Source organism: Littorina saxatilis, linkage group LG2, assembly GCF_037325665.1.
Source record: "Littorina saxatilis isolate snail1 linkage group LG2, US_GU_Lsax_2.0, whole genome shotgun sequence".
Classification (NCBI taxonomy): domain Eukaryota; kingdom Metazoa; phylum Mollusca; class Gastropoda; order Littorinimorpha; family Littorinidae; genus Littorina; species Littorina saxatilis.
Genome location: NC_090246.1, coordinates 59,762,816 through 59,767,819, shown reverse-complemented (window position 1 = coordinate 59,767,819; position 5,004 = coordinate 59,762,816). Strand labels below are relative to the sequence as shown.

General features: G+C 38.2%; 1 long non-coding RNA gene across 1 annotated transcript in view; it reads left to right on the top strand.

The window, feature by feature from the left end:
- Window positions 1-1,892: 1,892 nt before the first annotated feature.
- LOC138959399 (uncharacterized) overlaps window positions 1,893-5,004 on the top strand; it is an 11,117-nt gene continuing 8,005 nt past the window's right edge. Inside the window, exon 1 of the long non-coding RNA XR_011453712.1 lies at window positions 1,893-2,027. This is a non-coding gene — a long non-coding RNA (uncharacterized lncRNA). The remainder of the gene's footprint in view (window positions 2,028-5,004) is intronic.

Below are 5,004 nucleotides of genomic sequence, written 5' to 3'. Positions count from 1 at the left end.
CAGACAGACAGAGGATATTTCCCTATGTGATAGGACTAAGAGGGCATATACATTGTATGCATTTGTAGGATGCCTTTGGCAGCGAAAGATTAATCGATCGTGTTTATGTTTAAATTGAGACTTTTTTTATTCACAATATAAATTGAAGCTGCAAAGACCGGATAAAGAGTGTGTGAAACAGTTTGCACGTTCAGTTGTCCTTGCATATCTGAGAGAGTGATTAAAATCTTTCGCATAGGAGGGACTGCGCCTTTCAAGTGCCAGGAGACTGGTTCCTCGTAACTCTCACCTACTACTGCCTATTTTTAGAGGACTTACTTCCCTTTTGTTTATTGATCTCCCTGTTACTGTTAGTGCTGTTGAGCTGGACATGATTGTGAAATAATGTATTTGGTGTGTCATTAACACTACTTGTGAATTATATCATATCGGCACTTTTTGTTTGATCTTATAGGTTGGGAATTAAAACCATTAAATTTTCTTGTATAATGATAATGTGTTACCTTGTTTTAAAAACAAGCAATATATGGCACAAACAAGCATATGAATATATATAGACACACTGACCATGCTTGCTATAATGTTGACAAAAACTGTTCAAACTCAATATCATTGGCGCTTCAAAAAGTGAGACACCCCAATACTCACGCACTTGCGCATACAAAGATGATTACTGGAGGCACGTGCACATTATATCGATACGTTGCATGAAATCAATTAGGTTGACAGGCCGCGGACAGGCAGACAGATGCACAGTACCAACTACACATAAGCATGGGCACGCGCGCGCGAGGACACACACCCACACACACCGCACACACACACACACACACACACACCATACTGACGCACGCACCCGGCCCCCCCCACCCACCACTCCCCTGGCCCTCCACACACACACACACACTTCAACTACTTTATGAACTTTAATTATTCGGCCATGGACACATCATGGAAACTGGAACTTTTTGTGTCACATTCTCGTATGTGACAGTAAAAGCAATATTTTCTTCCACTGTATTGCACAACCGTATACTATTAGGATAGGCATATCGTTGATTAGCACAGTCGATTTCACTGCAATAGTTTTGTTTTGTCTCTATAGATTGTTGGACGGAGACTGATACAACCACAGGCATGTAGATAAATAAATTATGTTTATTTCAGTATCTCAGCATATTATTCCGTTTCGTGGCAACGCTTACCCCTCGTTTTATCACTTGATACAATTGATATAAAGAGATGTAGGGTAATTAATTCTGCACAATAAAATAAAACCCTGTGCGCACGCAAACAAGCAAACAAACAAACAAACAAACACCCAAACAAATAAATAAATAAATAAACACAACAAACAAACAAACAAATGAACAAACAGGCCCACTTTTACTACTACTACTACTACTACTACTACTATACTACTACTACTACTACTACTACTACTACTACTAATAGACCCTATCGGTATTCCAAGCTCTCGTGATCTCTCGCAAACTTCAGAGCATCGCAAAGCATGCGGTACAGCGATCTCGTGCGAGCTACACAAGCCAAAGTTCGAAGTTCTCGCGATGTTCAAAGCATAACAAAGAGCGTGTCTCGCGAGAGCTGCTCAGATACCGAAAAGGTCTATACAAGTGCTACCCCTACTTCTAGTACTACTAATTTACTACTACCACTCCTTCCACTACGACTGCTGCTAACACTACGACTGGTTTTGTTGCTGCTACTACTGCTACCCCCACCACCATCACCAACTGCAAAAAAGAACAGAACAAAACAACAACAATCAAATCAATTGATTAATTCGTATGCCTGTAGCTAAAAACAACGCAACGTCACTGCCAAGTTTGGTGACGCGGTGACCTCCCTTCGTATCAAGTTTCCAACATCAGAGTCACATGCTATGAGATATAATTCTAATTTTAGCCGCACAATTTGCGACAGGCGAACAGTGTTCACATTTGTGTCAGAGCGAATCGGTTATTCGTACTAAAAACTGCCGATCACGACAAGGAACAAAAACAACGGTATGTATGCTTTCTACATTTCTGTTTCTATTTGTACTAACTTTCACAATCCACAAGTAGTTCGATTTTAGAAGCAAGAGCTGTTACACGGGCCGGGAAAAACACCCCCAGCGTGTACAATGGCGATACTGCATTGCTGTAGCTTGCTGTGATGCCCTCATGTGATCGTTACGGATGGACCGGCTAAAAAGTATAGTACGACTGAATAATTTCATGACTCATGAGTCACGTCAGCTTAGAGAGAGAGAGAGAGAGAGAGAGAGAGAGAGAGAGAGAGAGAGAGAGAGAGAGAGAGAGAGAGAGAGAGAGAGAGAGAGAGGAGAGAGAGGAGAGAGAGAGAGAGAGAGAATTGAATTGAACTTTATTTATCGAGGGTAACAGAATAAGCAATGTATACATGCTTTTTTTCATCCGGCCCTCGCCCATTGAGGGTAACTCGATTAATAACAAGAAGAAATAGTAGTTAAGTTAATTACAATACAATTTACATAATTAACATGTCAAACAATTAAAAAGACATTTCAAAATGCATTATGAATATCAAGCAATGATGAAATATTATCACAGAATTATTTACTTGTTTCCAAGAGAAACAGCATGTAGAGTTCCTTGAATGAAGTTTCACTGAATTGCATTTTAATTAAAGTTGGCCAAAAAATTATTGCAACAAATTTCAAACCCAAATTAAAGCATTAATTCCTGTGTCATTTAATTAAAACTGTATATGCCAGTTAAGGCCGTTCACTTAACCTTCAGGATCACCTTCTGGATTAAATATTTCTTTTACAGGGATCACGTGACCGCCGCTCAAGTAAGGGTACCGTCAAAATCGACCAGACAAAAACGGAAGAGCCGAATGAAAAATCGAAAAAAAATCACAATAGGCAAAACTTTGCAACTTTGACATACGAGAAGAAATTCAAACCAATTATCTACCCTGAACAGATTGTTTTGTTTTGTTACCTTGCGTTTTTCGCGTGCTATGCTATTCCTACTGATGCAGGTGTCGATCGCAAGAGCGGTCAAAAACGGAACGTTTTACATCAATTTTGATGGGTATCATGTTAAGTGAACGGCCTTCTCTGGCATATAAAGTTTTAATGAAATGACACGGGGATTAATGCTTTAATTTGGGTTTGAAATTTGTTGCAATAATTGTTTGGCCAAGTTTATATCAGGAATGGAGTTCCACAATAGGGCGCCAGAATAAGAAAGACTTGACTTGTACAGGTCAATTCTTGGGGTTGGGGTAATTAATTTGTTTAGTTTTCTTGAATTATTCAGTTTGAAATTTGAGGCAATGAGTGTAGGTGCATTCCCTGACATAATTCTATGCATCATTGCACCTTTGTTATTGGTAAATCTTATTTTGATAGGAAGAATTTTTAATTTTGTATAATCAGACGTAGAGAGAGATGCATTTTTTAAAAGAATTAATTTAACAGCTCGTCTATGTAAAGAGCACAAGTGTTCAAAAATTTAAGAGAAAGAGAGAGAGAGAGAGAGAGAGAGAGAGAGAGAGAGAGAGAGAGAGAGAGAGAGAGAGAGAGAGAGAGAGAGAGAGAGAGAGAGAAGACAAGACAAGACAAGACACTGAAAATCTTTATTATCGAGGGTAATAGATAAGCAAGAATATTGAGAGAGAGAGAGAGAGAGAGAGAGAGAGAGAGAGAGAGAGAGAGAGAGAGAGAGAGAGAGAGAGAGAGAGAATTAAAGACAGAGACAGATAATGAATTGTTACATCATTAATGTTGCTGTCACTGTAAACCCGTCAGTGTCGTTTCACCCGAAAGCGATCAGTTGATTTACAGCTTCATTTTCCAGTCAATTATCATTGGTCTGTTTTGTTTACACAGATGTCTGTTTCAGATAATTGTTAATTAACAAAATGTTAACGTCTATACTTATCAGTTGTGACAACTTGTCAGACAGTAAGTCTTTCGTTTCATTTGTTTCGTTTTGAGTTTGAGCTTGTAAGACAAACATGTGATTGGTGCATGAAAAACTTGGAAAATGAATATTATAAATATTGAACAAGTAAGGCGAAATTACTACATTTAGTCAAGCTGTGGAACTCACAGAATGAAATTGAACGTAGTCCGCCGCTAGTGCAAAAGGCAGTGAAAGTGACGAGCCTGTTTGGCGCGGTAGCGGTTGCGCTGTGCTTCAGTAGCACGCTTTACTGTACCTCTCCTCGTTTTAACTTTCTGAGCGTGTTTTTAATCCAAAAATATCATATCTATATGTTTTTGGAATCAGGAACCGACAAGGAATAAGATGAAAGTGTTTTTAAATTGATTTCAAAAATTTAATTTTGATCATAATTTTAAATTTTTTAAATTTTCAGAGCTTGTTTTTAATCCAAATATAACATATTTATATGTTTTTGGAATCAGAAAATGATGAAGAATAAGATGAATGTAAATTTGAATCGTTTTATAAAGTTTTGTTTTGTTTAACAATTTTCAGATTTTTAATGACCAAAGTCATTAATTAATTTTTAGTCACCAAGCTGAAATGCAATACCGAAGTCCGGCCTTCGTCGAAGATTGCTTGGCCAAAATTTCAATCAATTTGATTGAAAAATGAGGGTGTGCTCAACTTTTACAAAAAGCCGGATATGACGTCATCAAAGACATTTATCGAAAAAATGAAAAAAAGTCCGGGGATATCATACCCAGGAACTCTCATGTCAAATTTCATAAAGATCGGTCCAGTAGTTTACTCTGAATCGCTCTACACACACACGCGCGCGCACACACACACACACACACACACACAGACACACATACACCACGACCCTCGTCTCGATTCCCTCTCTATGTTAAAAAGGTTTGTGGCGTTGAATACCTTACGTATTTATGTCAGAAATGAAAAGAAAACGTTCTTATCGCTATTTGTTATAGATAATAAGCGTTAAAAGGACCGAGAATTCGTATCACAGCCTGGACACAAGTTGTGTAGAAGGAACCGAACC